This window comes from Triturus cristatus, chromosome 3_1, assembly GCF_964204655.1.
Source record: "Triturus cristatus chromosome 3_1, aTriCri1.1, whole genome shotgun sequence".
Lineage (NCBI taxonomy): Eukaryota > Metazoa > Chordata > Amphibia > Caudata > Salamandridae > Triturus > Triturus cristatus.
In genome coordinates, this window is record NC_140583.1 from 463,941,863 (window position 1) to 463,956,438 (window position 14,576).

General features: G+C 42.7%; 1 long non-coding RNA gene across 1 annotated transcript in view; it reads left to right on the forward strand.

Annotated features, from left to right (window-relative positions):
- The window catches only part of LOC146860414 (uncharacterized), a 152,335-nt gene that overhangs the window by 22,135 nt on the left and 115,624 nt on the right, over positions 1 to 14,576 (forward strand). Inside the window, exon 2 of the long non-coding RNA XR_014979147.1 lies at positions 9,180 to 9,287. This is a non-coding gene — a long non-coding RNA (uncharacterized LOC146860414). The remainder of the gene's footprint in view (positions 1 to 9,179; positions 9,288 to 14,576) is intronic.

Consider the following 14,576-nt stretch of genomic DNA (forward strand, 5'->3'; position numbering starts at 1 on the left):
TTGCCACTGTGCCCACATTTGTAATACTAAAGTATGGAAAAAAAGTGCCAGATAGATTTCTTCAATTAATATCAGCCACTGGTAATTCCATAGCACATCCCATCCCACACTGAAGTATACAAACAGTGAAGGATGAAATTCTTGAATTACTCTCAGCCACTAGTAATTACTTGGGCCGCATCCCAGACCATTGTTATTTTGCACATCATGGCATCTCAGTTTAAACCCAGCCACATGCAAATCAAACTTGACCCTGCTCCAATTGAAAGAGTCCATCCTAAACTGCCGGTTAGGTCCCCCCTGACTAGAGAGCAAGCAACCCAAGACGATAACTGATTTGCATATGGCTGGGTCTAATCTGAGGTGGCATGGTGGGAAAAAGACTATGGGTTTGAAAATATTCTGAGCATTAACCAGTGATTAGACTTATTGCAAGGATCGTCCCATCACCTTTTGTGTGTTTCACATCTGTAATGCATACGGCAGGAGAGAAAAGGCAAAGGATTCTCCCAAAAGAATTCCAATGAGAGCAAACCCTCTTGGGATCATTGCCTCCGCATGCCAGAGCAATCCATATTAGAGAAGAGGCCGTGCAAGCCCTTGATTGTCTACACATACCTACTCCTTTGTCCTGGCATCTAAAAAGACAACCCACCTGGGGTCGTACCAGCCTCAGCTTCCTAAACGCATCACAAATCTGTTTTCACTATCCAGCAAAGTGAACTCCTTATGGGGTATACTTCATCCTGTTCACCACAAAATACACACTACCTATGGTCCTGTCATGCCACCACACCCTGTACAATACATCTACCCTGGCATCCAACATGGTAATTAAAGCTAAATTAAAGTTGAATGTAAACCACACTTCTAACAAGAATATTTGTATTACTGCAGCTATTTAGCAATGTTCTGTGCAGTATAAATCAGGTATGCCCGTGAAGCAGACAATACTGTCGAATGGAAATGACAGTGTTTTTCTACAGAATTTGCACTTTTTTTAAAGTGAGTTGCAGTGTAGCTGTAGTAGTACATGATTAATTGAAGTGTATGTTCTTTAGATTTTCTCTGTTCTTTAATTGGAACCTATCACCCAGACAAAAAAACGTTGCTGTTAAATAAGTCAGATACTAAACAAACCATTAGAACCTAAGATGGATTGGAACTCACCAGATCACTGTCATACACTGGTTATCCCGCATTGTTAAGAATAGTTGTTTATCGAATTGCGGGCACGTTCGGGTTTTAGAACGAGATTGCAATAAAAGCTGGATCACTAGTCGCCTGTATCGGCTTATTACAGGCAACTAGTGACATCACACACCTGCGCGGTTATGGTTTTGCGGAGGGTAAGAGGGTACAGAAGTGCATGCATCCCTGCCTCGGGCATGACACACCCAGCTCCTAATCCGCGCTCAGCATTACAAGCCTGCCAGGCCTCAAGCAACATCACTCACACTTCCTTAATCTTTACCCACCCAGGTATGACAGGGGGCATAAAAAGCACAAACAGCAGATAGCAGGCCTCTAACAGTGCTGTTCCATCTCCACTCTCTATTCTTTATTTATTGAGAGTTTTATAAAGCGCGTACATGTTCATAGCGTATCAAAGTCCGCACAGTGCAAAAGTTAACAAGTTGTATCGAGAGAGGTTTTAGGTTAATATAAAATGAAGCACAATGTCTTCAGAGCTGAGACACAGGAGAGAGAAAGGGAGAAAAACAGGTCATCACCCTGAAGGGATTAAAAGGCCAATCTTGGGTAAATCAGGAGAGTTCATTATATATCTTTCAATCAAAAGGGATTTAATAAACTGTCACCTAATAAGCATTTCCAGAGAAGGAGCATGCATGGGTTCTCTGTTTCTCAAATCTAGGTTGCTCAAGGATGTTCAGCATGGACTGTTGCTCAGGGAGTGGCTGCACCAGAACAAGTTAGTTTGCAGGCCAGGTACTTCGGAGCTCCAAGATGTTCTTCGTGTGTAATGCAAGACAATTTGAAAGTGTATCAGGCTTCCATCGGGAGACATTTGAGAGTAATTATTGAGGGAGTAATGTGGTAAAAGCACCTAGCTCTGGAGGTTAGCTTGGCAGTCACATTGAGCGTGGCCTTCATTGGTGCGAGGTGAGATTTTGGAGTACTCACTACAATCATATAGTCAAGACTAGAGATTTTCAGGACCTGTGCGTCATTCTGGAAGTTAGGTAGTAGGATGAAAGGTTTTACTTTTCTAGAAGTCTGTGTTGGCATAAGGTGCTTTTGGCCTTGGAACTGATATAAGTAAGCATGTTTAGGTTTTTGTCCAGAGTTATTCCAAGGGATGTGGTGCAGTCAATGAATTTGGGAGTGCATTTGAGAGCATCTAGACACTGAGCCATCTGGGGAGCATTGTGCAGGGGAGATAGCGGAGGAAGTCTGTCCTCAGATGGTTTTAGCTTTAAGTGATTGTTTGGAAATCCATGTTTGAATATTTTTTAGAATTCTATTTAAAAGTGAAGTGCATTGTCTATGGAGTGAAGCTGTGTGTCATCCTCATATAGATAATATGTGATATTGGCTTGTTAGAGGATCAATTTGAGGGGCTCCATATCGAGACTGCTAGATATGGGGTTCCTGGTTGGCTAAGGTCTATATCCAGGACAGAAAGAACCCACAACTCTAACCCAGGCAAGCTAGATACACAACTGTGATAACCTGTGCTCACCCGCTGGTAGCTTGGCGCAGAACAAGCAGGCTTATCAAAAGAGGCAATGTGCCAAGTATTTGTGCAACACACACACACAGTAACACAATGAATACACCACTAAAAGACTCCACATTAGTTTAAAAGTATAGCTTAATATATTCTGAACCAAACAACACCAAAACGATAAAAAAATCTGATGAGTACATTTCAAGTTTTTACATTAAATGGAAATACAGTGCTAACTACTTGTTGATCTTTTGAGGGAGTGGTGGGAAAATGCAGCTTATGGTATTATTCATCCAGGCAGTGGATCACTGGGTGTTTACAAATACAGGTCGTGCCCAACCAGTAGTCACCAAGAACTCTGCGCGCGGGTGTTCCTGGGACTGGCACGTGCAGGAAAGGAGAGTTGCCTGAGAATGTAAATGGCATCACAGTACCTTTCAGAAGCCGCCGGGGCCTTGATTCGTACTGGTCAAGGTCATTACACAGCGTCGGAGCTCCCCACATGGGTGGGCAGCAATGACATGGCACCTCTCGTCATCAAGGCAACCAGGTGGGGCCGCTCAGAGAGGGCTTTCCTCTGTGCTGTGGCATCATGGGTCACAGGCACTCAGAGCGTTACCACGGCATTCGATTTATCTTTTTCACCGGCCGCACTAAATCAGGATGAAGCAGCCAACACAGGGTCGTCGCTCCTGACATGGAGCTCAATTTGAAGCAGCACAAGCTGGCGAACAGTCCAAGATAGTTGAAGTGTAAATGCCGGGCTCTCATATGGCAGATAAGTTCGACAGGAGATGAAGTCTTTGATGGCCCTGAGACTTTGCGAACAAGGGGCAAGCCGGCAAGACCTTGGAGGGCACTTTTAAGTTCAGCACACAAAATGTAGCAGGCAGCAGGTCAGCACTACAAGGCAGGAAGCAATGTGGCTGACCCTCATGCAGCACAGCAATCAGCAGACCAACACAGCAGAGCAGTTAGCAGAGTGGCAGTCCCTCCTGGTAAAATTAAGTAAGCACACTCCTGGGAGAGGAGGGTGTCACTCGTGGCACTCAGAAAGAGAATCAAAAGTTCTCCTTGTCCATGAATTTAATTCCAAGAAATGAAATGGTAATCCAAGGTCAATTAAGTTTATTCATAACGTTCATCAAATGAATGTAATCGTTCATATCCATTCAACTCATTGATCAAACATCCATTGATCAAGTGCCCAATGCATTTCGGGCTATTCAAGCCCTTCATCAGGGGCGGCACTGTGGAGGAAACAAGGAAGCAGGACTCATTGTTGAATCATAAACAAGTTAAACGAGCATACTGAAGTAAAACGTGGTTTGTGCGTGAAAAAGTGCCACAACATATCCGTTCTATAGACAGCCTACCAGCATTCCGGAAAGCTGTGAAAACGTTTCTATTCCCTTGCCTGTAACCCCCTAGTCCTGCTCTCCTCTCAGACTTGGATCTGGGTTTCTAGCGCCGGGACGCCTCATTGCTGGGGCAGCTGTTGCGCTCTACCAAAACAATAGAATAGAATAGAATAGAATAAACATTAAAGTTTCATGGGACACGAGTAAAAAGTGAGCGGGGTGCTGACGAGCTTATTCGAAATACAAACAGGCATAAAAAATGATGTGAACAATAAAATGAGACACGAGTGAAAAGTGAGCAGGGTGCTGGCGAGATTATTCGGAGTACAAACGGGCAAAAAACGGGTGAATTCGTGGGGGCAGGAGGAAGTTACCGATAACAAGTGAGCGTGCTGTTATTGAGAGTTTGTGAGACCCGGTGGGTGATACGTTGCGTAAAATAATGTTCCGATGTTCGTGAAAGTTGAACCCGTTAAACTGAGGGGTAGGAAATATAGTCATACAGTCTCAGCGTGGATAGTTAGTCAGGTAAAGACTTACGATAGAGTTGTAGGATGGTAATCTCATCGCGCAGTGGAAAAACACTCACGGGTGCTTCGGAGGTAGTGAAGTTCGCGGGTCGTGGTCATGTGACAGGGGGGGTGTGTTTATATTAAGGGAAGTGAGTGTACGTGGACTACAAAGATAAACAAAGCAACAGACTAGTAGTTCATCAAAAAAGTGAATGTGGCTGGCTGAAAAGTTTTCAAGGAGTGAATAAAGTTGAACAATAAACAAAAGAGTAAATGAAGTTGAACAATAAATGGTGTGTAAACAAAAGAATCACAATTAATAAAAATAAATAAACAATGGTGTTGAACATGGGAAAGACAGAATAGTTAATGTGTCACAGAAGTGTAAGTAGATGAACAATGAATTCCAGAGGTTGATAGTTATATACAGTCATCTACTCAACAATGTAGGAGATCAAGTTACAAGTAGCAGCCTAAATCGTAGCCTTCATTGAGACCCTTAGGCTGGGTAGAATTTAGTTTGTGAATCCAGAAGATTTCTCTCTGTAATAGGAATTTGTTGTTGTCCCGTCCTTTTAATAAAGGGATCTGTTCAAGGATGAGGAAACGGAGTTGGTATATATTATGTTGATGTTGATGAAAGTGGGTGGCAATGGGTGATTTGGCCTGTTGAGTTCTGATGTTGCTTTTGTGTTCGTTTATCCGGATGCGGATTTTTCTTTCAGTTTTTCCCACATATACCAGGCCACATGGGCATTTCAGTAAGTAAATGACATTTTGGCTGTTGCAGGTTGCTGTCACTCTGAGCTTAATGGGGTAACCATATAGCGGATGTTGGATTGTGGTTCCCTTGATAATACAATTGCAATTTCCACAGTTCAGACAGGGCAAGGTACCTTTGTAGGAGCTTGTGGTGGAGTTTCTGGTGTTAGAAAGAATTTGTTTGAGGTTGCATGATCTTTGATATGTTGATATGTCTTTGATATAATTCCCAATGCTAACCTATGAGAGGAGTAGGCCGCGTAGTAGTGAAAAACAAATGTAGCTGTTTGTCACTGCCAGGACATGCAAAACAGGGTACATGTCCTACCTTTTACTTACATAGCACCCTGCCCTCAAGGCAACCATGGACATATAATGGGGGTGACTTATTTGTAATAAATGGGGAATTTTAGGGCTTGGCAAGTAGTTTTAAATCACAAATTGCAGGGGCAGTAAAATGTCCACACAAGCACTGCAAAGACATGCCTGAGAGTTGTTTGGAAGGCTATTTATGTTGATGGCACAATCAGTGCCAAAGCCCACCAGTAGCATTAAGTTACAGGCCCTTGGTATTTCGCATACCACTTTACAAGGGACTTACAAGTAAATTAAATACGTCAATCAGGTAACCACCAATAACACACATGTTTATGGAAGAATCACATGCACTTTTGCACTGGTCAGCAGTGGTAAAGTGTCTAGAGTCCTAAAGCCAACATAAAGAAGGTCAGAAAAAAGGAGGCGGACGGCAAAACGTTTCGGGTGACCTTCCAGAGAGGGCTATTTTCCAACAGAGACTGAAAGAGACTGAAGAGCATGGGTGCAAGAATGGTGCCCAGAGGAACCCCCTGACAGACAAGGCCGGGATTTGATATGGATTCTAGTTTAATTTGTTGGCAGCGGTTATTGAGATATGAGGGAAATGTTAAGATGTTGAGTTTTATGCTTGACTAAGTCGCAGGCCAAGAAAAGACAGAGAAGAACAAGTAGACATTCACCTTTTCCTAGAATGATGAGAGCCTAATTCATTATGTCAAGTATGGCAGTTTGCATACTGCACCCAGCCTTGAAACCAGATTAGGATCCGTCTAGCAGGTCAAAATCTTCAGTGTATTGATACAGTGGAGAGTTCACTCATTTTTCTAGTACTTTTGTCCAAGAAAGGGAGATTGGTCACCAGGCATACGTTAGCCATGTTGTTTCCAAGATCAGTTCTATTTTTCTTGAGGAGCAGGGTGGCCCGGCCTATTTTCAGGCAGTCTAGAAAAACACCTTGTGACAGTGAAGAGTAGATTATATCCCCAGAGAGGGGATATGAGGAGCTTGAGCTCTTGGATTAGGGAGGAAGGGACCAGATCAAAAATGTGAGCAGCTGGCTTTATGCTACGCAAAGCACCCTGAATTCGTTTCCAGGTGATATTGTATTTGTGGGTTCACGGGTGGGGTATGAAGGTCCACTGACTTGTCATTGTAGCTCTCAAGGGAGCCCTGCATTGTTGTGAATGGTGGGAGGTTGTCCTTTGATTCATTAATCAGAGACTATTCTATCTTCCTGATCTTTTAAGTAAAGCAGTTAGAGAACCCCTCACATCTCTTAGGAGCAGATTCCACAACTGCGTCGGTGGCTGGATCTGTTTGTTGTCTAATGCTGAAGAGTTTTCTTGGCAACTTCTTGCCCTATCTAGTTGGGATCTGAGGAAGGAAGTTTTCACAGTGAAAATTAGTTTCTTGTTTCTTTCATAATGTAGGAGAGCATGATGAAGGGTAGGAGGCTCAAACCCCATCTTCTTTCTGTGTTGAATCATTAGCAGAAGGGTTTATTTATTTGCCTCGTCAGTTTCAATTGAGCAATCTCTTAAAATATATCAGACATGGTAGTTAGCTCCACCCTTACACCTCACAAATACATAACATAAACGTGCACTTAGAACATGTGTCTTGTTGGGCCTAATGACACTTATGTAAAATGTTGCACTTGATATCATTATTAATATGCATTCACTGTAGAATAGAGACTTCATTCATACACTGTGTGCCTTAACCATATTAAATGATATATTCTTTGGATACTTGATGAATAAACCATCCCTACTTATTAAACATAAATTCACTTTAGAAACAAAAATGATTTATGTAATATGTGCACTAATGTTTCATATATCAAATTACAATGTAGTTCTTAGACATACTTATTCATACACATTCAAAGTATAACTGTATGTTACATGTAACATAAATCTAATGTACTGACATGTTATAGTCATTTGTGTTTGAGAGTGCACACGCATATTGAATGTGCACCATTAATTCGATAATCTCCTGACTAGGCCTGTTTTCCATTCTGCGTAAAATACTATTTTCCATTTCTGCTTATAAGATTTTTCCTTGCAGGTGCGTTCACACGGTTTCTTAGTTTGAGATACAACACTGTACTAATGATAGAGAGAGAGCGATCCTGAGAAGAAGACCTTGACGAAGAACATGAAGAGCCAGAGCATTAGCTGAAGGGTTCTATTCAGCATTATTGCAACATGGTTTGGGTGAACAAGACGATGTTGTTCCCATGTTCGGTGTGGGACATTCCATAAATGTTGCAGCTTACAACGTGAGAATTGAAAAGGGCAATGGAAACCCTGATGATGCAAACAGAGGGGTGTTGCTCAGGAGACTCACATGTTAAAATCTAGTGTTCACACTGTCTGAACTCATATACCTAGGCGCTCAGCCACAGAGAGGCTATATTTCCTTGGACTTTGAGAGGCTTAAATCTCTATGCCTTCCCTTTGATTCTCTGATGAGTTTGGCTTAAGCTAAATCTCGTTCACTTGTACCAAGAAGACTCTTGGCCTAGCTTTGAGATGCTGTCACCTTCCCCACTCTTTCGGGAAATGTTTCGATTTTTTGGCATTTCCTTGAGCTTTTAGACCCCTTTGATTATTGAACCATCCTATTAGTTTGGACTTTAACTGAGATGATTTCAGATTTACTCATATATAGAAGAGAGAACCAGAAACTCTACTATGAGCACCAAATCATGCTATTGATCTTTTGTATTGCTCTGACTGAACTTCATGTTTGTCTTATACTGGTACGCCTAAACTTCTTTAGGAGGTTGAGTTTCCCCAGTGCTTAATTTGAGCCAGTGGTTTCCGGTGCTCAGCACCGGCACTTAATCATCAACAACGGCATTTTTCATGAGCACCAGTTAAGGACACATTCATTTATGGTAGGTATGGGGAGATTAAGTGATTTGCCCTGTATCACATGATGTTGAGCCTATGCTGAGACTCGATCCTAGTTTCCCAGCTCTAAATTTGGTAGCTCTAGCTATTACACCACATCCTCTCCCCACTTTCTGTTTTAAGCAACGCTAACAGGACAGAGAAGTGGGCAGTTCAAGCAGGCTCCTGACGGGAGCCCCAGCACTTATTTCTTTACAGATTAACCACTGAGTTTCTTGGTTATTATTCTGTACTTTTACAGCATGCTGATGACATGTGTGTACCTTAACTTGACTGCTAACTTGTAATAACATTTCTTAACTATTGTCACTGATTGCTGGTCCTTATTGTGTAGAAAAATGGGTTACACTGTTAACTGAAATTGATTTATTTAATGTTAACTTCCATCACCTGTCAGGTGATGAAGATATTATTTATCAGGGAACAAATGGAAAGAGGGTTGGTCCAGAGCACTGAAGCAGTATTGTTGTAGAAAGAGGTATGTCATCCACAGTGTGCAGATCATTAGAAGTTTAGAGAGACCTGACTTTCGATGATAGCTCACTTGTTTAGTGTTCCGACCCTGTATTTAGGCCTGCTCATTTGTCCTTTGAATGTTATTTTTTTAAAGGTAAGACTGAAGAAGATGATATGGTGGTCAGACCATTCTATGCAACATTTGTGTGGGTTGGACCAGCACTGAATTGTGTGAAGTAATTGATGTTCAGGAGTCTTTGAGGTGAGTTGTCTGGTGGCTGCAGCGATCGTTCCAGTGAAGGTTAAAATCACCAAGGAATATATTGTTGGTGGGTACAAGGAATTGTAGAGTGATCAGATCTATTCTTCTCTTAATTGTTGATTGTCACGTTGTGGGTGGTATAGCACATGGATTTTGGTTAGCTTTCAGTCGTCCATGAGTGGTACTGCCACTAGACTTCAAAGGTGGAGTATCTCTCCACATAAAAACAGTTAAGTTGTAGGGTGTTTCTACGGATGACTGCAATATCACCCCGCTCGTCCTTCTCTATCTAATCTGTCTCTGTAATGTTTAAAAGGAACTCACCCAAGGCAGCCCTAGTAACATGTGTTGTTGCAGTTCTTCTCTCTTTCCCTGTGCTTCAAACTTTATTGAATTAAAGATTTGGTTATAACGTCAAGGACTCAATCTTAAGTTACCTCCAGGACTCTGCAACACCGACTGGGAAATTTTGCTTAGCATGTCATGCTCTGCAGCAGGATCATTAACCCTGTAACTTTTTAGCATAAGTCAAAAGTTTGAGGAGCAACCACAGATCTGTGCAATAAATACATTACCCACCTGAGCTATCCTATCGTATCAATATTCTGCCTCAGGACTGCTGTATACAAATGCATGGCTGGAACAGGTGCTTGAATTTTCTTTCATATGTCGTCTGATTTTGAGTAATCTGGATTGGATTTCAGAGAGACATCATTGGCGGACAACTGTTTCCCCCTAACCTCACACCTTTATGATGCATTTTAGTTTCAGGGGGTTAGAGAATTTAGATCCCACAGGGCAGACAGAACTCAGTTTTACTGTGTGGTGGTAGCATTTGTTATTACCTCCTATTGTTTTCTTAATTCACATAGATGTATGGCAATCAGAATGCCTCAGTGGCAGTCATTGCTAGGGCTACTGCTTGACCTTATCCTCAATGTTAAAGGACTATGGTATGGAAAAACAATGACACAGTAATGACTTGAGTACCTGACGGTTATCTTCATAACAAGATGTCCTCTTATCCTCAACCCAGTTGTTCACCTCTGCTCTGCCTCCCATTATCTTCTGCTATTTATCTAAATGGACTTTGCTGCTTGAGTGGAGGCATAGAAATGATGCATGAAGGGTGGCTGCTTATACCCTTTCCACCAGTGGAACTAAAATGACCAGTAGAGATTGATAACCACATATGTGAACATTTTGAGAATGTGCACCTTGCTACATATTTTACGGACACAGTTTAAAATATTGACAGCCACCACTTGAATGCTGGGGGTTGTTGGGGGTAGGAAGGGTGTCAGCAAGTGTCAGATGGATTATCTATGGTCTTGTAAACTTTCATACATGCAGCTGAAGAATTCTAATCCAGGGATCATGGGCGCAAGGAGCATTGCTGCTGACCGCCGCGAAAATGACTGGTAATTTAATCATAGAGAGTGACACAACATGTGTCAATGAAAGCACAAACGGCAGACCAAGGCCAAGCACATCCAGTCCACATGTACTACCAATTCATGAGGTGGTGCAATCTCTTCCCACACCCGCCGTCTAGGGGTGTCAAATGAGAGCCAAGTTCAAAAAGAAAGTTGGAAGGTGCACTCGTTCTGAAGTCAATGCAGGAAATGTAAAGAATTATTCCATGATTGTTTTGCTTTATTAAATAGATTTAAAAACTGGCATACAGCCAACGCATTTCGTTCCCGATTCTTTGCCAGAGGGAACGTCGTCAGAGCTCCTATCTTGTTCTATTAGGAAAATAACCATAGGAGTGTGTATATTATAAAAATCCAGTCACATTGGGCATAAGGTAAGCCTCAATTTGTGGTACATGCAGAAGGGTATCTCATAATATTAAATATTGGTTGTGTACTCTGTGTAACAATACGATGCACCTTCCTTTAGGTTAAATGTACAGGATTTCTCACGGCTCCAAATTAACGGGCGTGAGAACTTCTTGTATATTGAGCAGCATCGGAAAAGAATCTGTATTCACCAGTCAGCAGTACAGTGGCGAATCGATATGCAAGCCGATGCGTGACAGGATCTGCATAGCATGATAACAGGCAGCAACAGGAAGGTGTATCGTATTGTTTGGTGTGCAATGTATGAGAATAAGCAACCCCCTGCTCTGTTTTAAGGTCTTGGATAAACAGTGCTTACACTGTCTCTTTGAGACATACTGTATGTACTTGAAGATCCACACACTCTCCGCCCTCCTTTTAAATTGGCTGCTGTCACTGTCATTTGTAAATGTTGGCTTTTCATTTATTAATAGGCCCCAACCTGCATGTTTTAATAATTATTGACATACTTTATCAGCTCTGTGCTGGTTTCACTTTTATGATTGTGTATTTCCCAGCTCTTCTGTCCCACTTTCTGTGCTCTCTCTCCCCCCTCTAAATCAGTTAGCAGGTTCCAGCCTGCCTCACAGCAGAGCCAGGCCTCAGAGGAGGGGGCAGTGCTGCCTGTGCCTGCCCTGCTCCTCGCAACTGCCCCAGCTGTGGCATGGCTCTGGTCTCCGGGTAAGAACAGCAGGGCATGAGCTCTTTCTATGAGCTTTGTTTCTATCAGCGCAGCACCCTTTCAGAGCACCATGCTGGTTAGCTTTCATTCTCCTGTCTACGCCCACCCCTGCTTCGCTTTGCTCCATACCGCTCCGCTTTACTCCATGCTGCTCCGCTTTACTCCACACTGCTCTGCTTTACTCCACTCCACACCACTTTACTCCACTCAACGCCACTCTGCTTTACTCCACTCAACCCTCTGCTTTACTCCAATCCACTCAACTCCACTCTGCTTACTCCAATCCTATCAACTCCACTCTGCTTACTCAAATCCACTCAACTCCACTCTACTTACTCCAATCAGCCTTACTACACTCCACTCTGCTTTACTCCACTCCGCTTTACTCTACTCCGCTTTCCTCTACTCCGCTTTACTCTACTCTGCTTTATTCGACGCTGCCCTGCTTTGCTCCACACTGCTCCGCTTTACTCCATGCCGCTCCACTTTACTCCACGCTGCTCTACTTTACTCCATGCCACTCTGCTTTACTCCACTCAGCTACACTCCACTCTAATTTACTCCTCTACAATGGACAACACTCTTCTTTACTCCACTCTCCTCTACTCTACCCCATTCCACTCTGTGCAACACCACTCTGCTGTACACAACTACACTCAATGCCACTCTACTTTACTCCACCCCACTCAGCTTTACTCCACACCACTCTCCTTTACTGCACTACACTCTGCTTTACTCTACTCTCCTTTACTCCTCTCTGCTTTACTCTGCTCTGCTCAATCCCCCTCTGTTTTGCTCCACTCTTCTCAACACTACTCTGCTTTACTCCACTTCACTCAACAGAAATCTGCTTTACTCCACTCCTCTCTACTTTACTCCACTTTGCTTTACTCCACCTGACTCTAATTTACTCCACTCCTATCAACGGCATACTGCTTTGCTTCAATCAACTCTGCTTTACTCCACTCTCCTTTACTCCACTCCACTTTATTTCACTCCACTTCGCTTATCTCACTCCACTTTATTTCACTCCATTTCACTTTACTCCACGCCACTCTACTTTACTCCACTCCACTCTGTTTTACTCCACCCCGCTTAACTCCACGCCACTCTGCTTTATGGAATCAGGAGTAGCGTGTTACTCACGGAACAAATGCTTCCAAACCTCATCATGGGTAGCAAGCGCTATATAAATGCAAACCTTTTTCCTCTTTTATTCCTACACTATCCTTTCTCAATCCAAATAAGTGACTGACAGATCCACCACTCAAATTACTTTCATATTTCACTATACTAATTCACCACTAATCGTTTATGGGTTCTGGAGTAGTGTGCTACTTGCCAAAAAAGCGTTTTGACGCCTCTTCAGGGGTATTATGCGCTATATAAATGCAATTACAATACAATACTTTACTCCATGCCACTCTTCTTTACTCCACTCCACTCCGCTCAATGCCACTGTGCTCTGCTCCACGCCACTCTGCTTTGCTCCACGCCACTGGTCTTTACGCCACTCTACTTTACTCCACTCGGCTCTACTCTGCTTTACTCCACACCGCTTTCCTTTACTTCATGACATTCTGCTTTACTCCAAGCCACTCTGCTTTACTCCTCAACAGTGAACACCACTCTGCGTTACTCAACTCTGCTTTACTCCACTCCTCTCTACTCTACTAATGCTAAGCGCCACTCTGCTTTACGCCACTCTGCTTTATGTCACTCTGCTTTGCTCAACTCCACATTGCTTTACTTCACTCCAATCCACTCTACTTTATTCCACCCCACTCTGCTTTACTCCACCCCACCCCACCTTTCTTTCCTCCACGCTCCTCTGCTCCACACCACTTTGCTTTCCTCCACGCCACTCTGCTTTACTCCACACCACTCTGCTTTACTCCACGCCACTAAATGCCACTCTGCTTACTCCACTCCACTCTGCTTACTCACTCCACTCCACTATGCTTTACGTCACTTTCCCCAATACCACTCAGTTCTACTCCAAGCCACTCTGCTTTATTCCATTCCACTCCTTTTTACTTTACTCCACTCTGCTTTACTCCACACCACTGTGCTTACTTCACACCACTCTTCTTTTCTCCACTCCACTTTACTCCACTCTAGTTAACCCCACTCAAGGCCTCTCTGCTTTACTCCAAGCTTTTTTTTTAACATTTTTTATTTGTTGACAGGCTGACAAGTAAAACATACATTAATACATGTATTGACGGACATATGTATATAATCAAACACAGATAAAAATAGAAAGACAAAGTATAAATTCTCTGATAAATTATAACATTCTTTCAACACAAGACCAAAATAATAACCCTGGGAACGAGTTTATAAAAGAAAAAAAAAGAAAAAGGAAAAAAAAAAGCTCGTTGTTAAGCACATTTGAAGCTCGATATTTGATTGTACTAAACAGATGGAGAGAGCCCCATTATTCCACAAAGGTTCCCCAATTCTTTTCATATTTGCTCAAGGAGCGTATTCCCCATAGGTTCGCTAATGCTAGCTCCATCGATTGATCATGCCGAGTGGGGTGGACTCTACCTCTGCTACATCAAATGCCGTAATAGCCATGTTTACATGCGTTGTAGTGTCTCTCCCAGTTATAAATCCGTGTTGCTGTGGGTTTATAATTTGAGGAAGGATAGGGGACAATTTTAATGCTAAAATTTTTGCAAATATTTTTGCGTCAGAATTTATCAAGGATATGGGTCGGTATGAACCACTCTCCTCCTTCGGCTTGTCTTTCTTCAG